This window comes from Cyprinus carpio, chromosome A6 (assembly GCF_018340385.1).
Source record: "Cyprinus carpio isolate SPL01 chromosome A6, ASM1834038v1, whole genome shotgun sequence".
In the NCBI taxonomy this organism is placed as follows: Eukaryota; Metazoa; Chordata; class Actinopteri; order Cypriniformes; family Cyprinidae; genus Cyprinus; species Cyprinus carpio.
This window is the reverse complement of record NC_056577.1, coordinates 2,248,478-2,271,826: the sequence shown is the minus strand read 5'-3', so window position 1 is coordinate 2,271,826 and position 23,349 is coordinate 2,248,478.

Below are 23,349 nucleotides of genomic sequence, written 5' to 3'. Positions count from 1 at the left end.
ACTATTTGGTGGGAGATTAAATGTGTTGAATGAGATGAGCCCAAACAAAACGCAAATAGAGAATTGCATATTTCAAAGTGATTATCACCTGTGTTCAGCTGCAAAAGGGTAATTGCGATCTTGATTGCGCCCCACTGCTGCATCCTCTTTTTCCGTTAACCTCCGACCCTGGCGATATTTCCCATTCTATCGTCACTCTCTTCAAAAGATAATGTATTCGGACTTCCGACATGGTGATAACAAAATTACCTGACATTTTCAGATTTATTGCTGTATTTTCTTATTATCTGCAAAGGAATATAGGCAAATGCTAATCCATAAATCATTTTGAGAGAGAAATGCTCGGCCTACTGTTTTTTTTTCCTCTCTCCCCATATGTGTCTTTTTTATTTTTAAATTTGTTCTTTTCTCGATTTTGAAATAAATTGCTGCCTCATTTCAGATGGATGGAAATGAAGAGGCGGTGGTTCGGGACATGAGGCGCACGTCCCTCTACAAGCACACATCGATGGAGAAATTTTCCCAAGGCGCAGCTGCAACTGTTTTAGGTTCAATACTGATTAACGCTTATTGGCTCTGACGGCTGCTGTTTGGACTCCCAGAGTTTGTAATATTTGTTCTTTCTTGTGAAGACGCACTTCACCGGTTTCCTGCTTTGCTCTGTTTTCTCAGAGAGATGTGAGCCCCTCCCTTTAGTCTCCTTCCGCATCTGCTATTCCCTCTCATATAGACTCCGCGGCATGCTGGGGTTTAAGCAAAAATGGAGTGGCGCTTGAAGACGAAGGCTTTTTCATGTGAAATTGAACGAGAGCGTCTTCAGAGGTTAAACTGACTGCATGTTATATTCAGCTCTTATGTAAAAATGCATAAATGGATGTTGACTGCCAGTTGCGGAGACCTTTGCGATGTCTACAGACTACCTTGGAGAGGACATGCCTGTAAATATTTATGCCTTGTTGATACTGGGGAAGGTCGTGACATGGAGCTGCGCCTCATCTTGTAGACAAATATGTACTTCCCCTCACCCTGGAGCCCTAGAGCAGGATTTTTATAAGACTGCATCCTGGTTTAGCTGCAAATGGGGTGAATACTTTGTGCATGCAGTGGTGGAGCTCAGAGTGCATCTATCCTCTAAAGGCGAATGGACTGGAGTCTGCACTACCCTCATGAAAATAAAACTGTGGTATCATGCCACAGTGATCTGTCAAACTAAAAGTTTTTGGATGCTTAAGCCACATTTTAAATGCTAGAATTTCATAGCACTAGAAAAGAAAATATCACTAACTTCACTCCTCCAAGTCATGCTTTTCCAGTCACAATCTAAATCTCTTTAATCTCTATTTTATATCAATTTATTATATATATATAATAAATTGAAAAAAAGGGAAATATGACACTAAAGACTGGAGTAATGATGCTGAAAATTCAGCTTTGCATCACATGAATACATTTTATAATAAAATATATTAAAATGGAAAACAGTTATTTTAAATCATAATAACATTTCACAATATTACAGTTTTTACTATAATTTTTATAACAATAAATGCAGCCTTGGTGAGCAGAAGTTGAAGTATATATATATATATATATATATATATATATATATATATATATATATATATATATATATATATATATAATTAACATTAATCTAAATAATAAATGTTGCAAAGATGCTCATTGTTAGTTATTCATAGCTTGGTTTGTATTTTCTTCTTTCTGCACACAGTTAAATATCATTGGTCTAAATCAACACTCCTCATAACGGAAACATTAATAACCTGATTGGCAGCGATAGTGTCACAGCACACAGTATTTGCACATTAAGCATGAACAGATAAATTGCTTACCACTAGAAACGTCTTGCATCATGTCTTGTTAGGACACAGTGTAAAAGCTTAATTAGACGTTGGCAAAACAAGCTTGGAGAGCTCCAAATGACATTCTTCATAATTGTGAACTAAACCACAGGCTGCATTAAATCCAAAGATACATTTTGAAAATTAACGTGAACATGAATTTGTCACTTCTTTTCTACTGCTTTGAGAATCTTGAGAATTTGAGAATATATATATAATTTGAGAATATATCAACATGACAAATTCAGAGGGAAAGTCTTGCACTTAAACACATAGTTTTCCTGTTCTGGAGTGTGTCATATACACTGGACACTTTGAAGAGATTCTAGAATCAGTAAAGGTCTTTTGGTACTTTGCAGTGGGAACCTTTACGAGTCACATTATCATGGCTTAATGGAGAGAGGTTGACAGAGACATCAGTGATAGAGCCAAATTACTCCCTTGCCATTTCTAAACTTACTTTGGGGGGGGACTTAAGTGACCTTCTCTCAGAGGACATAGTGTTTTAAAGTTGATATTATATTTTAATAACCACAGCAATTAATCACGACACAATACGCCTAACTTGAAATATTCAGGGATCACTGGTTTTGGGTAAGTGTGTGGAAAGGTAATGGAGTTTATTGGAAATAAGCCATGATATTATGCGATGTTATGTGGAGCATCATCAGGGTATTTGCCTCACTGAAAATGCACTTTGTCCATTAGAGTGGCTACAATGTAAAAGGTTATTATGAGGAATTTGAATTGGTAATTAGTGGTGCTTGTTCATATTTATGATTAAGGGTTTATTTAAGTATTAAACCTCACCTTGTAATTCATCCCTTGCCGTTAACATGTGACTCATCAAATCATGCAGCTTGTGAATAAAGGGGTAGTTTTTGAATTGATTGGACTTGCAATTTATGCCAGCATTTACATTAAAAGAGGGACCCATGTTACAACTAGAAACCAAAATATCATTGCGACTTTGGGCTGGGCTATTATATATAAGTTCCTATAAGTAAGTACTAAATAAAAAAAAATACAGAACTGAACTGAACAACTAGTTGTTAAATGCATATCAGAGTTGTGTCTCTCTTCTGTATGTGCTGTGCAAGAAATCACAGTGAACAAGGTACATTTTGACTTATTAGTATTGCCAGATCTTGCAATAAAAACAGCAAATAAATACATATTGCAATCTGCACCTGCTCATTTTATTAACTCCATGAACTGGATGGCTTTATCAGCTGAGCCCAAACAACAAGCCTAAAGACACTTAATAAATATTGCTTATAATAAGTGGACATGGCAAGCTTTCAAGAGGGTGCTCTGCAATATAACCTTGCTCGTGTGTAACTGAACACAGTGCAGTGCTTCACTGAAACACGGCGCATATATCACAGCCTTTGAAATTTGATAATCACACTAAGCCATATTGGGATTTTTAAGGGTTCTGAACACTTAAGCAAACATAGCAATGGCCTGGTAACCACCTACAATACGCTATAGCATCATTTTTATTTCCTCATAAAATGTAAAAGTCAAGTATGAATGGAGCATTAGATCAAGAATTACTCAATGGATAACAAAACTTTGTGTGACAGCTCAACATGAGCATTATTACAGTATTACAGCGAGCAGTGTTACAAAAGCTTGCAATAAATATACCATTCTTTGAGGAAACATTGAAGAGAGTGTTATGAAACACAGCCCTTTGTGTCTTACAACGTGTGTGCATGTGCACAAAGCACACACGTTGGCTCGTCTCTGGTCACACTGTATATCACAAACACTGAACAGTAATTCGTTTTTGCACTCATTTGAGGCTGTGTGTGTGTTTATGCAGCTCAAGGGCATTGGTTTGTACCAGACAGCAGATTATTATTTACTACACTGAGTCGGGGAGGACCTAATCCAATTAGCAAATTACCCCTTTCCTCCTCCTCGCTTCAAGGAGAAATCATCTTTTTTTTTTTTCTTTCCTTTTGCTCAGCCCAGCTGATGCGTCCCAGGAAAGCAAAGCTGCAAAAGCTGCAATAAAAATGCATCTGTCTCCATTAAACAGCGCAGGGACATGAACAGGCGCTTACAGCTACTGTGTCTTGGCCAGTCACTCGTGGAAACAGATTGCAGAGCAGGCGGCATCATTACTTTGTGTGTTAAAAACACATTAGGTGCCAATAAGGTGGCAGCGTACTTGAATGAAAATACCCAGAGATTAGAATATGTAGATGAGAGCCGAAGAGGCAGTGGTGGCGATGTCTGTTTGTGGCTTTGCAATTAAGTGGCTTTGTGTCATTTTTCTGCGGTTTATTGTCAGTACGATATCGCACATGCTGTAATTATCTAATGTTAGTATCCGGGCAGGCGATGACACATTTTGCTGACTGTGTACTAAGTGATCTAGTTTCAAACCCTGATTTTGCTTCATTTCAGGGATAAATATGAGCATACACTCAAGCAGGAGAATTATATTGCTTATCGGTGGCTTTTTCACAACACTGGAGACTTAACACTGACTCTCATGACATGGGGCTAAACATGTCCCACAACTTTAGTTATTAAAACAGCAAGATTTAAACTTAGACATTTGAATTATTTGATATTCTTTTACCAAAATCAATGCCCTATTGCTCACTCACTAAACATAAGAAAACAAAAATAAAAATATGCATCTTTTAAAGAAACCATACAGGGCATTTATTCAAATACCCTATGGACTTCATTGAAATAAACTCTTAAAACACTTTTCACACAGTTTCAGTATCATTTCAATCTTATTCCAGATTTGATATGAAAGTGTATTTTGATCAGAGGAATAGTTCTCCCAAAAATGAAAATTTGCTGAAAATTTCCTCAGGCTGTCTAAGATGAAGATGAGTTTAATTCTTCATTTTTAAACAGATTTGGATAAATGTAGCATCACATCACTTGTTCACCAGTGGATCCTCTGCAGTGAATGGGTGCCGTCAGAATGAGAGTCCAAACAGCAGATATAATCATCACAATAATCCATACGAAGTAATCCACACGACTCCATCAATTAATATCTTGTGAAGTCAAAAGATGCTTGCAAGAAAAATATCCAATATTGAGATGTTTTAACTTTAAATCATAGCTTCTGGCCAAAATACAACCTCATTATCCATAATAGCGCTTCCTCCAGTCCATTACCTGTTGTCCTCTCACATCAAAATTCGATAACTGGATAATCCGAGATAACTGGAGAAAGCAATATTAGAGGATTTGTATTTTAGCTGGAAGCAATGGTTTGAAGTAAAATAAAAAAAAAAATAATAAAAAAACTTCTTGATGGATTTGTTTCTTACAAACAAGCAGCTTTTCTCTTCCCAAGACAATAATTAATGGACTGGAGTGGTGTGGATTACTTGTGGATTATTATTATGTTTTTATCAGCTGTTTGGACTCTCATTCTGACGGCACCCATTCACTGCAAAAGATGCATTGGTGAGCAATTGATATAATGCTACATTTCTCCAAATCTAAAAAAAAAAAAAAAAAAAAAAAAAAAAAAAAAACTCAAAAGAAGATGCATTACAGTGAACTTCTTTCTAAATGTGTTCCATAAAGAACAAAACAAAAAGAAAACAAAAAAAAACAACACACAGCTTTTCTTTGTCTCTTGTCTGTGATGCAGTTATAATACAAATACTTAAAGATACATGGAGACCATGTGTCTCTGAGACAAGAAAAAGAATGAATAAAGAGAGTATGGATGGGGAGATATAATCATTCTCCACTCCTCACGCCTTCTTGCCCACTAGTTTTCCTGTAAGACTTCATTAGTAATCTGTGAAAGTATTGATACCCGCTGCTACATTCAATTAACTCGGAACATTTTTTATTTGAGCCCGGTATGATTTCACTTTCAATTTGTGACAGTCTCCCATGGCCTTCTGGCTTTTTCTGTGCAAGCTGCCTCTTGATATGAAAGTGCTTTTTTTTTTCTTTTTCTTTTCGAAATTAGACTTATGTGGTCAAGTTTGCTTCAAACTGAATTCATTTGCTGTGCAATTGAAGCTCAACTGCTCTGCATTCTTAGCCAGTGTTATGCTTACATATCATTTTAAGTGCCTGTTTGATTATAATGTAATATAAATTATACATCTGATTATTAGTGCTCAATGTGTTTATTAAAGGAATCGTTCACCAAAAAAAAAAAAAAAAAAAAAAAAAAAAAAAACATCATTTACTGTCATCATGTCACTCCAAACCTGTATTAGCATACTGTGAAGAGTGAGACAACATTTATTCTCATTTGATAATTTTAAATTTAAAAACTTTATAACATGAATATTTTATGTTTTATAGGCCACTAATCTAATTCACTCAAATTGTTACACTAATAAAATATTGTTCTAGAAAATGTTAAAATGTTTTGTACAGAAGCATTTTCAAGGTTGGTCTCAAGACTTTTAGACCCCAGTGTGTTCTGCATAATTTACTGAAAATGTTCATCCTTTTTCAGTATCATTGAGTAAAAGATTCAATACAACTATGACCATCTTTATGCAAAAAAAAAAAAAAAAAAAGAGATTTATTTGTATTTTGGTTTATATCTGTTGTCTACAATGAACACTCACTTTAAATCTAAGTTTAACATTAAACAGCTTCCGGGGATCAATCAAGCAACGTGTGTCATCGTACTTCAATAAAATCCTGGGAGGAAAATAACCCTCAGACTTTCATCATTATGATATTTTTATTATATTTATTATTATATTTTTCTGTCTCTCCCATTATCTGGATGTTTGTTGTGACAGCGTGTGAGTCATGTTTGACTTCATTTGTATCTCCGTCTGTCTCTTTATATTTGCTTAATTTTCTGTCTGCAGCGTATTTAGGCATTACCTCAATCCATCTGACATCAGCGCGAGTCTTTGAATCGACAAGTGTTCTGTTGTTTACTTCTTATGGTCGCTGCTTTCTCTTCCTTCCTTCTCTCCCCATCTTCTTCTCTCTCTCTGTGGCTTTATTTCAATGATGGTATTTACATGGCACCGTTATCATCCTTAACAGGGTTATCTGCAATCAACTCAGGGAGTAATGAAATCAGTTTTGTACAATTGGTAACTAGTGTGTGGCTGGGGATCTCATTTGGAGTTCTTGCCGTATTGCCTGTCCCTAAAAGGACCACATGTAGAGAAATGAGTATGTCTCCTTATGACTTGGAGATTGAATTAGGTTGATTTTAATGGAGACATTATGTAGGGACATGACATGATGTATTAGTTGTCTCGGAGAGCATTTTTATGACAGATCCAAGCCTGTTTAGTCATACTCTTTGGGCCTGGGCTTCCAGTATGTACTTCCACATCTACTTCCTGTTGCTTTCGACAAGCCTGAAGTAATGCATAATATTCATATACACAATTTTGATCAAGATATGAAATGAAGCAATTTTATGAATGCCACAAAGATTTTAATGATTTTGATGAAGATATAAAATTAGAAAACCATTTATGCCATTACATTTGCAGTGTAATTAGACTAGTTTTGCAATCCCTCCTGTCTTGTGCTTTACAATTTTAAAATACTTAAGATGGTTTAATAATTTGTGCTGGTGAATAGAGGTAATTGGGAGTTTGAATGTTTGCATGTTTGATTCTATTCCACAAAATCAGTACATTTCATTTAATCAATTCAAAACTTTGAATCAAAGAATTTGTTTGCATCATTACTCAAAATGCTTTGGTATAATGTATAAATATGCATTGATTATAGTTAACTTTATATATACACTTTTATTTCTTCTTACACCATACATTTAGATATATGCTGAATATCAAAAGGCTGAGGTATTGAGATAAATACTGTCAAAATAATCATCATTTAGATCATGTGAAAATATTAAAAAAATAATGAAAATATTGATATAATAATAATACATTATTATTATTATTATTGATATGATTCAGATGTAATATAAAATGCAATTAGCCAAAATGCATTACAGATCATATTACATTTCTATACTTGAAATAACTAACTATAACTAACTATATAATAAAACTGTTGTAAAATTACACTATAAAAATATAACACAAAAAAATAAACATAAACATTTCTAGCCTAACAGTACTTCTTCAACACAAGAAAGATGAAGGATTTGGAACCACGTGAGGGTGAGATGATGACAAAATTGTCATTTTTCTGTGCACTGCTCCTTTAAGAGGATCCTGGGGTAGTAGAATAATATCTTCACTAAAGCACTATAGTTACGGATGAGTTATAGAGAGATCTAAGACTAAACATTTGACATGAATTCGTCTGTGACCCAAACCCCTAAAGCACAAAATACAGATGTCTTGAAGTTTCAGGATCCGAAAGTGACTGCTTATAGCATGCTGTGGCGGTCTGTCGCTGCACAGTAGTTCGGCAACTAAAAAGCTCTTAGCTGCCATGTAGCATAGCAATGCTTTTCCTTGCACATTCACCACTGACAGTCTTTCAAAAAACACTTCTCCAGAAAGATCTTGAGGAGTAGCTATGGAAACAAGAGAACAAAATATGGAAGGAAGGAATCTGAGAAGGTAAAGCATTCATTAGGTAGACAGCATCACAGCTGATGGAGATCTGTTTAGCATAAATATACCGTTGAAGCTGGAGGTGGTGCAGTCAGTGCGCGACACAGATGTCATCGTCAAGGATGGGGTTGTGGGTGTGTTTGGCAGGTGGGTGAATGGAGATGAGGGTAATGTATGTTCTGCAGAGGTTAATTAACAGTTCCTGGTGGAGTCAGTCATTTATAAGTCTTGCACATGTTAACGTTGCACACACAGGAATCAATAAAGCAAAATGCTATCTGTTTAAATGACTCGCTGATATATACGGTCTGTAATACACTTGAGAGCTGTGTTTTTTTTTTCTCCATGAGCCTTTAAATGCAGGACCTGCTGCACTTTCGTACGTGTTTCTGTGCATGCAAGAAACAGCCTACATGACTTGAAGTGAATAATGAGTTCAACAGTTCACTCTCTGGGTCCCATTGAAATATTAAATCTCCCATCCCTCCTTCCTGTCTTAATTAATGGCCAGTGTTTTAAGTTGTGTAGTTCTTGGCCATCCGTAGAGTGACAGCACAGCCGGAAGTGTCACATGCTCCTTCACATTTCTGAGCCAGCTGGATTTTAGAAATCTTTGAGAACTAAAGGCGATGTAGGCGTTTGTCTAAAACTTTTTGTGGCAGAAATCATCTAATCATATGTCTACATCTGGAGAGTCCAGACAAGTCGCACCTTCCACAGATCATCATCCATCCACCATTTGGTGCTCAGAAATGTTTCTAGATGTTAGATAGATCTGAAATGGAAAAGTGGTGCATATAGATCAAACTGTGTCTCAAATTGTGTCAAAAGTTATGAGGTTCTAGGGTTATGGTGCAGATTCATGTTAGATGTTCCCAAACAAGGGACCAGGGCCCACTTGGGGGCAACAGCAAAAAAAATAAATAAATAAATAAAAATAAAAATAAATAAATAAATAAAAGAAAATAAAGAAAAAAAAAGAAAAAAAGAAAAAGGAGGTTATATAGACTATATTAATCAATTTATCATTATAAAGTATTTTATCTTTAAATTAATATATATATATATATATATATATATATATATATATATATATATATATATATATATATATATATATATATATATATATATATATTTACATTATGCAACATCCTGGTTGAAGATGGAATGCGAAGCTCTCACTCAAAATTTTTTCATCTTTTTATTTCTAAAGTGATTTTACAGTTTCTGAACAAAATGTGTGTAAGGCTTTGAATAAATAAATAGTCATGTTGTTTCAAACCTATAACACTTCAAACATATTCAATCTTCAAACATAAATTAAATATTTTTAATGAAAATATCTTCTGTTTACTATATGTGATACTCTCCATGTATGGTTGTCTATCATTGTTTAGATGTAAATAAAAGCCTAAATTAAATTGATTTATCATATAAAGCAATCGTATGTCTTCATAAAACTAAACCTCTCGTTTCAAATACTTTAGCAGCCATCACCAATTAGCTTTATTGAATGTCACCAGAAAGGCATGTAATTGTGGTTGTACGTGTATCCTTTTATGCAGATAGTGTTGTAGCTCTGGAAATTGTACACTAATCTCGCCGTGGCAGGGCTCTGGGATCTGTCTGGACTGAAGTGCTGTTACTGGTTAAGTCAGTGAGCAGGGCTCTCAGGTGGGCTGGTATAAGTATAGCGTTCAGCATGTCTGGACCTGCAGACAGATGGGCGCTACGCATAAGGATATGCCTCTTGATGGAGTACTTAACTAAATGAAATTCAGTACACATCACTTTAATGGCCTGCTGCTAAAGCAATGCTGCTGTGTTAAGATGGAGCATGGAACAGATTTGAAGGCTGATTTGAGATAAAAAAAAAAAAAAATTCTGATTCAAACTGATTTAAAGTCATGAAAAGATTTTTAACTGGATAATTTAAAATTACTCAGACAAAATAAATTTTTTTTATAGCTACAGTTTGAGTTTGTTGTTCTTTAAATACATTTAGCAGCCTTTATCTGCAGTACTTTATATTCATATTTATATTCACCAAATAAGTGTGAATGTGGCATTTATGGAAGCTTTTTTTCCTGCCAAAAAAAAAAAAGTCAAAAGTTATAAACTCACAGTTGTGAGTTAGCATCTCACAATTCTGACTTTTAGATATAATTTCTGAGGAAAAAAAATCTGAATTGTGAGATATAAACCCTATTATAAATTCAAACTCAAAAGCAAATGAGTCAAAATTAAGAGATAAAAAGTTGCAATTACCCTATTTATTTATTTATTTATTTATTATTTTTTGTGACGATAACAGGTTTACTCACAATCAAAAATAGCTGGTATAATTTAGAAGAATGATGCAAACATCTTAACATTTTAGTTCTGTAGCTGTATTTCAATCTAAAAAATGTTTTGTCAAATGTGCTTAATTTGGTATTGCCTAAATCAACTGGTTTTTGTTCAGGTCAAATATATAATTGAATATATACCCTAAACGCATTAGGTTGTACCATCTAAAGTATTTTTAAGGGTCAGATCTGCTAGAAAATGCCCCTGCAACTGCCACAATTTGCTCCAACCTGTCATTTCTTTTTTTATATCCTTGTCTTGAGAATCTAATTAACCTTTCAGTTGAAATCTACCTTCAACATATAGTTGTCTCTTGTCTGAAAGTACTGTATGGTTTAAGTTTTGAAGGTGTTTCAAAACACTGCTAGAGAAAAACACATTTTTGTGAAACTTTTGAGAATGGTAGATATAATTAATGTGACAATTAGCATCAGCCTTCTCTAATATGGAAAATGTAAACTAAAATCATGAATGTAAACAATGAAATCAAACCTAATTGAGACCCACCAATTTGCAGTTGTTGATTTGCTTGTTAGTCATTCTACTCTGGTAGAAGAGAGAATCAAGTACAATAAATCTGCTCTACTCATTTCCATACCAATGGTATTTCTCCAGCCTTTTCTCATGGTTTGCTCTATCATTAACATTTTAGCATTTTCCTGTTGGTTTAATTACATCTAGAAAAAAATATGGCTGGAGAAAAGGGCAGAGCTTGTCAGTGTTGCCAGACACACAGTGAAAGGCTGAAAAAATAAAATAAAATAAAAAATTCACCTGCCGTTTTAACTTGGCAAACAGTTTTATATGCTTCTACCAACATTTAATCAGCCTCTCCGAGAGTCTCTCGACCTTTATTAGAAATTAATGTTGAAGCTATCTGCAACTCACAATTATTTCCTTTCTGTGTTCAGTTGGTTAACCTTTCAAATTCGCTTTGAAGTCCAAATCATTGCAGGTGAAAAACTACTCTTTCTCAGTGATTAATCACCAGAAGTCTCCTGCAATTCCTTTTCTTGGCCTGCTTTATACTTGTAATCATTTTTAATATCGGACTGAGAGAGAGCCATCCAGATTGGCAATATGGCAAATTTATTCATCTAAACGTTACCATATCAAAACAAAGCTGGTCAGTCTCCTAACCGTCTCTAAGGATATACGCCAGCCAAGAACCGTGGACCGCCACCAAATGCTCAACAGATGGTAAAGAGTATAAATACATCTGGAAGCATATGACTGTGTAAGGAAATATTAGAATGGAAATGGAAGCCAAACGGCAAAAGAAGAATATTAAAAAAAGGCATCGTAGAGCAATCAGGAAGGAAGGTGACCCTGAGTTTTACAGGAGAGGAAAGTTTCATGCCGGGAATGATAATGGAAGACTGCTGGGCTAATTTTAGTGTAATTTATGATTTGACCTTTGGGCAAGAGAAATCTAACATTATAATATGGAACAACATGCTTATCTGGTCCACAGTAAATTAGTTTGAAATCATTGAACATGAATATTGCATACAGTATATATATATATATATATATATATATATATATATATATATATATATATATATATATATATGTATTATTTTTGCACTTGTGAATTCATTATGCATTCCCAAACAAGACGAATGGGTATTTTTTATATTTCGAATTCTTAGCCTTAAGGTGCTGATGAAACCAAAAGAGACACTGATAAAAAAAGGGCTGCTGTCAAAGTTCAGAGGCACACCTGAATGAAAGACTAGATTAATAAGTTTAGCTCAAGGTAAGTTTGCTTTACACATCACATCTGCATGTTTTTTTTAAGAGTTTAACATGTCATGTTAGGGCAATTTGACATTTAGAAAATCATGCAATTAATCACGCCACCCTAATGTTTTACTATCTGAGCAATACAAGCTGGAAGTAGTACCTTCACATTTTGCAAAACCAGGTTTAGCGAGAATAGAGCAGGGCAGCACAGAATAAATAAGAAGACATTCAGAAAGGACTTTTTTTTTTTTTTTTTTAGAGTGCAATAGAATAAAACTACTTTACATGGTGTCTTAAATATGCTCATGGCTAGAGGTGCTAAAACAACAGCCAAACATCAATCTAGTGCATTTTGATAGACGGGTGATGAAAAAGACATACTGACAAGTTTGGCCAGTCTTCATTTATTGAATTTTCTGCACAAATTTTTATTCTATGCAGTCCACTTGAATATTTATCTTAATATGCACACTTTTGGAATGAAACTAATGGATCTTGTTTATGAAACTCTTAAAACAACTCAGGCGGTTGCATGATTGGACAGGCTTTGTGTTCACATAATTAAAGACATCGATTGTTGCATGTTATGATGCACACTTTTGAAACAAATTATGATATTCGTCTCGCAAAAAGATTTCTATTGCAATACAGAGATCATATATTGCAGTTTAAATCTTAGACCTTTCTAATGACATAATGACAAATAAGAATTTGATGCCCACTTTATATTGTGCAGTAAATCCAAAACAAAGTAACCGTGTGCTAGTGCCCATGTATTTAAATACTGCCAGATTCAATTTTTCTACCGCTCACAGGACTGATAAACACCTTGACCCAGCTAACCTTTATTGAGTTCAACATTGTGCTGTTATTAAAGTTAATTCTGCCTCACCAACCCATCTGTCAATTGCTTATTGGGAAGTAAGATGTTCTAGGTATGTTGTCTGGCATTCTCATGCAGTTCCTTACACTAATTGATGAACTCAATGATCTTTGTGGTTTTGCTATTGAAAATCACAGTCAAACAGCATTTGTGAAAGTACTCAAGAATTAGTGCGGTTATTCAGTCAAAGCAGTTTTTTGCTTAACAAGCTGATTTTAGGCCCAAACCACGAGTCTGGAGGGGTCGGTTGTGTCAGTAGAAGCAGTAACAGCAGATCTATGTATGTAATGCAGCTTTAATGTCCCAGTATAGTGCCTTGACCGACTCTTATCGCTTGTGGCTTTATCTCTATGTACCAGGCCCTCCTCTTTGCACTAACTCTATCGTTTTGCCCCGCTGGCCAGAAATTTAAGGCCAGTTGTTGAGCTTTTTGACCTCTGAGCTCTCTATGTGGCCATAACTGTCAGAGAAAAAAAATCTGTAAATAAAGGAGGCTTTCAGCTCAGAGAATGCAACCGTATGATGCACTGAGTGATGGGGCAATTAGATGGGTAAAAGAGGGCAAAAAACATGCTGTAAAAGCCTTGATGTCTTACCTGTGCTGCAGAGTGACTAATGTAAAGTGCATTTTTTTTTTGTATTGTGACAGTAGATCTGCTGTCTTCAAGCAGTGAGTCATTAAAAAGTGATGAAAAAAAAGAAAAAAAAAAAGAAAAAGAAAATCCACACAGAGCTGAACTGAGTGGGCTTGAATTTCTTTCTCAAGTTTGATTTATTTTTAAAAAATAAATTCACAAATGATTTAAATGAACTGGACATTACACCGGAAAACAAAAGGAAAACCAAAAATGAAAGTCTTTATTTATTGGGTTGTGAAAATTGGATGTAAATACCAGAAAGAAGCAAGGAAAGGAAAGACTTAGTGACTTTAGGCAAAATGTAAAGATATTTCAAAGGCAGAACAAGTTATTACACTGTGATGAAAGACGGTATCTTTATAAAAAATCATGCACAATAGGGACATGTAAGTAAGATAATTAAACTAAATAGTGTCAGTAGCTACTTATATTTGTTAGTAATTGAGGTAGTTTAATAAACAAGTAGTCTCACTGTGACTGTAGTTGAACATTTGCAGCTTGGCATATTAGTCTCAAAGTTTCTTCTTCCACTGAATCTGCTAGATGGTGTAATTGAGTAGTCAGATTTGGTGTGCATGGATCAAGTTGTTCTATATTGTGAATAGTTGCTGTTATAGGCACAATATGAATGCAGCAGTGTATATTCACAATTTAGCATGGCCTTGAGTGCCTCATAGCTTTTATAAAACGATACTACATAATTTTGTTAATTTATTAAGCATATTCATTGAGCCAGTGGATATCATCCTGACATGTAAACTCAGGTAAATAGTTGGTCTCTATGGGAGCTGCACAGTGAGAAGAACATTCTCACAAAAGAACAGTCCCAGTATCATGTGCTTGAACAAGGAGCATCTACAGTAGGAACATAACTATCTGGTTTATAATGTGGAATATGGCATGCAGCTTATACATACCCACTCCAGCAGTTATAGCAGTCAATAAATCAAGGCAGAAAGAAAGTCACATGCAGAGAAGGCAGTACATGAAGAATGTCAGAGAGGATACAGTAGCTTGAAGCAAATAAATATTCATCTGCTACACCAACATCATGTCTACTGCTTTTGCTCTCTATCCATGACCAACCAGCATTAGCACTGTGGGTCAAATTTGCCAAGCTGCATAATGGCCAGGAGTATAAAAGGGAAAATATAAATAAATATATTATGCATTATATTATGCTCCTGTTCCCCGTTTATTTTTACTATGAGGCCTTAGATAACAGATGCAGGAAAAGCCTCTATTCAAAACATCATCTTTATTATTTCTCTTTAAATGAGTAGACTCTCATTTATCACATAATAATGTTCATAATATCTCATTTTCGTCTAAATTGTAATTGAGCATCCATTAAGCTCCACCCCCCTTTTGCTCAAGCGAACAGTCTATTTTACACCTAGGATTTTACAGTCAAATGTGCTCTTAAAAACTGGATTTTATTCTCATTTGAGCTGGAACATGAAGTTCTGCCGTTCTTCTTAAAAGATTATGCATATAACAAAATACAGACAAAATCATGTGAGATGAGGCAATGCCTCCTTCACTCTATGATTAGCTCATTATCAATGCAATAATGCCCATCTACATTAACAGGTCAAACCGAAGGACTAATTAAATACAGTAAACAACTCACTCCCTCAGATTTATTCACAGATCCTATGGATGCAGATGAGACTGAAAGTGATCAGCTCAGCTCAATTAAAGCTGTATATCCGTGGCTGGTACCATTGTTATTGAGTATTTGTCTTGACTAAGAGTTCAGAAAGAAGATGGCTAGGTAAACAATAGGCAAAATAGCAGCAAATAAAGGCTACACAAAATCAGTTTAGTGGTCACTGTAAAGTTTATATAAAACACATAAACATGACACTCTGACATGGTTTCAATGAAAACCTTGATATAATTTCTAATATACATGTATATTGTATACTGTAGTATGAATACAGGTTAGCCTACTTGCTGACAGTTACTCAAGCAAGTGCACTGCGGCCCAGTAGCATAGTAAACAACACGATTGTAGCTCAATAAACAAAGAGTTCATTGAGTTACTTACTAGACACAATACTGCCAGTTGCGTGGTCTCTTGACGCTTTGTCTCTTGTCGCTCTGTCAATAAAAATAGCGCAGGAACCATTGCGAGCTCCAAGCAAAGCACACTAGTGGAGTTTTGTCCTGAATGAATCAGGTTTTTTAAATGAATCCCGATAATTCAATGACTCGTATGCAGTTCCAGTTTCAGCAACGTTCACCTGTTTTGTTCATAAATTCAGTGAATCATTTGACTGAATCAGTGTTTTTGAATGAGTCGGTTGAATGAACGCTTTAATGACTCATTAACACAGTGACTTAACGCCGGCTATTGGCGTAATGATGTAAAAAACATAATTAGAGGCTCATTATTTCTGATATATTTATAATCTCCAAATGAGGTCGTTGTGCCCTATTAACAATGTTTTACCTTTTTTTGTAGAATTTATTTAAAATTCTGTGTAATACGCAAGACCACTGTATGCAGTACATTAGAAAAGAGCTTGTCTGGTAATATGCTGGATGCATGCTAATGGGGGATTGACTGTAACATTTTTACTGATTTATATGTAAAATTTTCAGATGGATGGGAGGGAAGGCGCCACTGCTACTGAGTTTATGCACACAGAGTTCAGTGCTTTTTGCACTGCGACCGGCTAAAGTCTCTAAGCGCTCAAATCAAAGGCTCATCACTTGTTAAAGAGATCAAGCAATGTTTGTCCATTAAAGTTTAATGCACACTTAAGTGCAGGAAATGAAGAGCCCCTCTTTTTCATCAGAAGATTTGTTTAATCTCGTGTTCGTCTAATAAAATCTATTTGATCCAGCTTTCTCCTCTAATCAGGACGTGCTCCCTCTTGCTCGACGTATGAAGTCGGACCGACCCTTTCCCCTATCGGTTCGTATAGTGTCTGATTTGATTTCTGTTGACATTGTGATACTAAAGCCAAGTGCCTTGCATAAACTAATTGGCCCAGGTGGAATAATGCAGCATCTGATTTCCGTGCTGGTTTTCATGTGGCTGCAACTTTTCAGGGTTGAGTTTCACATTTACAAACTTTAATTTTTTTTTTCTCTCTTCCACACGTTTCTCTCTTTCTCTCTTCAGTTCTGCTGTCATTCACCTTCAAGGCCATTAGATTCTTCAGAATCTATTGAATGACTTGAATAATTGTATGGTTGAAAAGGGGGAGATGGCACAATAGCGCTGGTTTAGAGGTTACACGTCTGTGTGTGGGAAGATCAGCCTTTCAACACAAACATTGGTACATTGAAACTAATAATGGCTTTACAGTCATGACCACCAAAAATAAGTAATACAAAATAGAACCAGCCTAAAAATAAAGAAGGAAATAAGCTAAAACTTAGAAAAGTTTAAACAAAGTTTATCTTTGTTCTTGTACCATGGCAGCAAACGACTTGCGTTGATGTTCAAAGACTGAATGAATTAGGTTGTTGTTGTTGTTGTTTTGGTTCATCAGTGATGGAAAGTGATTATGAAACAAGCTGAGATGAGCGGAGAATACAGGGGAGCAGGAAGAAATCATTAAATTAACAACAATAATAATGATCATTATCATTTTAACGATATTCATGCAAGCAAGTGTCTCATTTTACAAAATACATTGGCCTCATTTATGGTTATCCACTGGAAATGACATACAAAGGATGTTTAAGTTATCAGAAGACACTGTTTTCAAATGGATTATACCATTTCAAACACAATTGCAACTAAATTGTTGGAAGCTGTTTGTTACGTAAAGCCATTTAAACAAAAAACAGCCACACACACACACACACACACACACACACACACACACACACATATACAGTATATATATATATATACACAGTATATATATATTATATATATATATATATATATATATATATATATATATATATATATATATATATATATATATATATATATATATATATATATATATATATATATATATATATATATCAATTTAGCTAACAATTTTTGTGTTTAATTTGAACTTTTACTTTTAGATAGTATATTCTTGACAAATCATTGTCAATTACCAGCAGGTTCCATTCATGACAGCCCCACTGTATTGAGGTATATTGTCACATACTGTAAGGCCAATGTGTGCTAAATGACTGCATCTTCTGGATAATAATGGTGTAAATATTCAATAGCTCTTTTATAGACAGCACTTCAGGGTATAAAGAATACTACCTTGACAAATACTCACTGGAGTAAATGACAAATAGCCCCAGTCTTTTTTATACTGTTCGTCATTAACTACTGTATAATATGCTATAATCTTAATACCCAATATGTATTTTTACTATAACCTATAGACACTATTATGCACTTCCCTGGCTCATTAACGAGGCTGTTGCATCCTCACACACATGAAACGTCTTTTAGTCAGATTGTAATTAAGGGATATGCATTAATAAAGCACTTTGTAAAAGCATCCACCCAGAGATCTGGTAGGATGCGGTGAGCAAGCACAAACCTTATCAAAATATCAAAGATTATGCTTTGAAACAAACGAATGCAACCTTTCTTGCATTAATGATGAAGTAATGTCTCTAGAGGCAAGATTAAGACTAATGAACATATTACAGCATATTACATATTCAAGAATAAAATATTCTATGTTGCAGTGTCACATTGGGTAAAATTCAAGTCTTCTCTTTTCATATTCCAAGTCAAGACAGGATATGGTACCAGAAACATCAATATAAGTTTTAATTATTCTAATATAAATGTAATTAATGAGGATATTAGAGGATTTCCCAGAGGCACTGATTAAGGAAAGTTGGAGTGGATAGGAAATCCTTTCTTCCACTCACTCTAGAGATCTTTAATAAGGCTTCAGAATGGTTGCATCTCATATTGGGTAAGTATAAGATTTTTACATTTTCCAAAGATGCTTGCCTGTGCAAAACTCACCAACAGATGTTAGATCAGTACAGAGGAGAATACCACTGGAAAAGCAAGAATAATGGCTTCCAAATAAATAGGGAATTATACCAAATAATAGAACAACAACTCTATATTAAAATCGCACAGTGTGTGGTTTTACATTCAGGCCCTTCTCATCGTGCACATCTTAGAAATATTAAGTTGTCAAAAGTTACACTAAACTATGATACTGTATCAGACATAATCATGCATATATAATTACTTCTTGAAATGTCTGATGTTTTAAATGTTCCATGTGAGATGATAATGTGTCTTAAAGGAATAGTTCACCAAAAAATTAACATTTTTCTGAAAATGTTCTCTCCCTCAGGCCATGAAAGATGTAGATGAGTTTTTTTCTTGATTGGAACAGATTTGAAAGAAATTTAGCATTACATCACTTGCTCACCAATGGATCCAAAACAGCTGATTAAAGCAACACAATAATTCCCAAGTAATCCACATGACTCTAGTCCATCAATTAATGTCCTGTGAAGCAAAAAGATGTGTGTTTGTAAGAAACAAGTCCATTAAGACATCTTTAACTTCAAACCATTGCTTCTGATAATTGTTTATACATACTGTAATATTGCTTTCATTGGTGTAAAGGTAAAAATCTGTGGTTTATTTATTGCTTCGCTGATTTTGGAGATGTGAGCTCCAGGCAATCAACAGGCGTTCAGTGCTCATGTATACCGCCAAGAGCATCCTTACCTTGGCTAGTCATTCTGACATTTGCTGTTGGCTCTGATGTCTCTGTAGTGGTTAAACATGATATTGGGTATACGTTTTGGGTATATCTAAAAGGCAATCTTTGGTCTATTCAAATCTATTATTTGTTCCTGGTCATATTGTTTTGGCTGAGCACAAATTTATGTTTCATAACTTTATATATTTATTTAACTTTACCGTAGTACAGCGCTGACTTTGTAGCATACTTTTGAATGAATTGTTTGCTTTTGTATTTATTTCTTAAACTTTTATAATGGGTGTTATTGTTCATTAAATCTGATATTTACAAAAAGAGACAGGGTTATGTTTTATGTCATATTTCATTTTATTATACTTACACATACAGTGAAGATAATCATAGTATATATGCACATATTGCCTGAACCACATATAAATAAATGAAGAAGATCATGTTATATATTTCATTTTGTATAGGCTACATATGTATACATAAGTATACATGCAGTGAAGGTAAAGTATGTAGGCCTGAACATTGCCTGAACTACATTTTTGTGGCTATTAATATTTTTAAATGAAAATGAAAAGAGGCAGTGGTGTTTGATATCATATTTCGATTTATTGTAAATATAAAAACAGTGAGGATAACCGGAGTAGCCAAGGCAAGCTGAGTGACATTATCAAGTACGCTTCTGTTCCAGACTAGCAGACTTGCGTCCTCCTGCCCTCTGGAGTTTGCACATGGATACAGAAACAGGTAACAGTGTCAATGCAAAAGATATAATACATATAATTGTTTTGCTGCACACCCCTAGTTGCTATGCGATTGCATAGCAGTCCCAATTCAAAAGAGCTCAGCCCCAGGTTTCTGTTAAATTCAAATCAAATCAATATAGTTGGGGTCTTGCCCTCAGTATTAGTCTATTGGGTTTTTTCACCCATTTTCTGGTCCACCAAGTTGCTTAGAACAGCACACCTCTTTCAACAAATCATATAATTGAGGTATCATTTGTAAATCCGGAGCACAGTTGGTGAATGAAGAGTTACACTCTTCAATGTAATAATTGGAGTTAGGGATTTGTTCAAATCACTAACCATAAGTATGAGCAATAATAATAGTGATGCTTGGCTTAGCAAACACCTCTGACAATTATCTGCACACATCCAACTTCAGAATTCTGAAATTAATCTTTATTTTCCAGCACGTGCCCATTTACAAAATTATTCACATTTGTGAGTATTACACAGAGCATATGAGAGATTGTTTACGCATGTGTGTGGTTTTGGTTGCATGCGGATCTTCAGTCCTGATGGCTGAAACTGTTTGTGTTGCCTTGAGAAGATAATCTCGCTTTATTAAAGTGAAGTGATGCATGTAATTAAATATAGTGTTGACAAAAAGCAGAGGTTCAGGGAGACTATGAAATTTCTCCTTGATTGCAGACTGTTCACTGTCATGTTGACTGTGTATTGATGGGTCAATGCCTCAACCCCCCCCACCCCCCAAGTCAGAATGGAGGGAGTCTAAAACGTAAACATGCTAACTGTTTTAATTCAGTACATTACATAAGAAACATCTCAACAGCACTTAGTAATCATAAAGGTGAGTCAAAGCATGTATTATTTTATTTATTTTGTGAATAGCATTTAACATTTTATAATAGATTTACATAAGACTTCAGACATGTATCTGCCTTATTTTTAACATAACGGACATTAGTAACTTGAATGTGCAAGGCTTCCACTGTCATCTGCTTCCAATTGTTTTAGCTGTACAAAAACAGTTTGTTATGCTACTTAATATTATTATCATCAGAATCTAAAGTCTCACACACACACACACACACACACACACACACACACACACACACACACACAAAAGCTTACTTCCACATTGCAAAGAAAAAACACCACCACAACAACAAAAAACATGATTCCATACATTTGCATTTAGCAAATGCTTACAGTTCATGCAAAGTTGATATTTTTCCAGTCTGGGAATCAAACCCATGACCTTGCATGCTCCACAAGTTGAGTTGAGCTATATAGAAAGTAGCATTACTATGGTGACATACATCAGCAGAGCTGGCAAAGCAATGTTCATCACAGAAAACCAAATGTTTAACTTTGAATAATGAATAAAAACAACACAAGTACTGGCCTTAAAGTGCAAATGACATCTCGGTCTGATGCGAGACTCTAGGGCCTGGGTCCATCTGGCCATATACTGTTGCTCTCATTTCGTCTTCCCCCTTACAAAAGTGGTATAATCATTTTTTGTTTTGTCTAAACAGAGTTTAAGACATTCACCTAACTCTGCTATGGGCGGTAATAAACAATTTGGCTTGTGCCAGACGAACCTCAACAGATTGCGCCTCACATATTACTTCCACACCCCCTCTGAAAATCATGTAATTTCCAGAATGGCGTACAACAAAATCAGAGGGGTTGATAAGAAAAACTAGTTTATTTAGTCCAGATGTACCCCTGGAGAAACTGACCGAACTGCTCATGCAAGTAAAACTCTGTAACATGTATGTTAAGTTGTTGCCTTGGTGACAAACCTCTTCCTCACGGCAACGCTACTCAGCCGATGCAAGCGCACTATAATATTGTTTGGCACGATTTAATATACAACTTTAGATCCTGGGCAAGCGTGGGTGTGATAAAGGTTGATTCAAACACACGTGCTCATGTAATGGTGCACAAAGACTCACCACACACACACATGCGCATAAACGCCTACACAAGCACATAGAGACGCACGTTTAAGTCTAGACTATAATCTGTGATTACCAGAACTTTTGAGAAGTGCAAAGCAGGAAAATCTGATGAGTTGCAGCAGATTTTCCAAATCCCTCAGGTGCTGCCTCTCACTTATCTCCCCTGTGCCAGCCATTCAGCTGCCAAGAGCAGGTCGCACATTTTTGGGAGAAAATTGACTGTTTTAAAGATGTACAACTCCTGGTGCCTGGAGGACAGGGGATTTGGGATGTGTGAGAGTGTGCGCATGTGTGAATTCATGTGTGCATGTTTTAGTGCACACGTGTGTGTGTGTGAGCGCTAGGTCCGTGATGATTATCTCTCACATTCTCCTGCCCAGCGGGAGTCTCTCCTTAACGCCCTCTTTCTAAAGATAGTCTCAAATGAGAAGCCCTCCCCATCTCCCCGGCCAGATTCAATTTGGAGTCGGCCAGTTCTGCCAGGTTAAAGCGAGATCTGAGACTGATGCGCGTGGACTGAAAAAAGGGGTGAGCCAGAGAGACCACCACCAGCAAAAAAGATCAATTAAATAGTAAATGAAAATGATCGCAGCCCCGTCCTCTCTTCTTTCTAGCCCGCAGATTTAATTTGGCGGTGCATAGGATTAAAAGGCAAAGCTAGTCCCTCTTTGCAACAAGTGCATGTGCATAGGGTTGCATCATGGGATAGAGCTCAAAGCAGCTGCTCTATAGAGCGCATATGGGCCGGCTGATTTATGTTAACCTGCACAGCACAGCATCTTTTTTCCTTCCTCTCTGTCACTCTCCGTCCCATATTTCTGCTCGTATCCTAATGGAAAGTCCTCTGATGCAGGTTGCGAGAAATGGGGTCTCTCTTCGCGTAAGATAAATGAATTTAGAGCCAAAGCCAATTTGTCAAGGGCTCATCGTGCTGTCAGCTCTGTTTG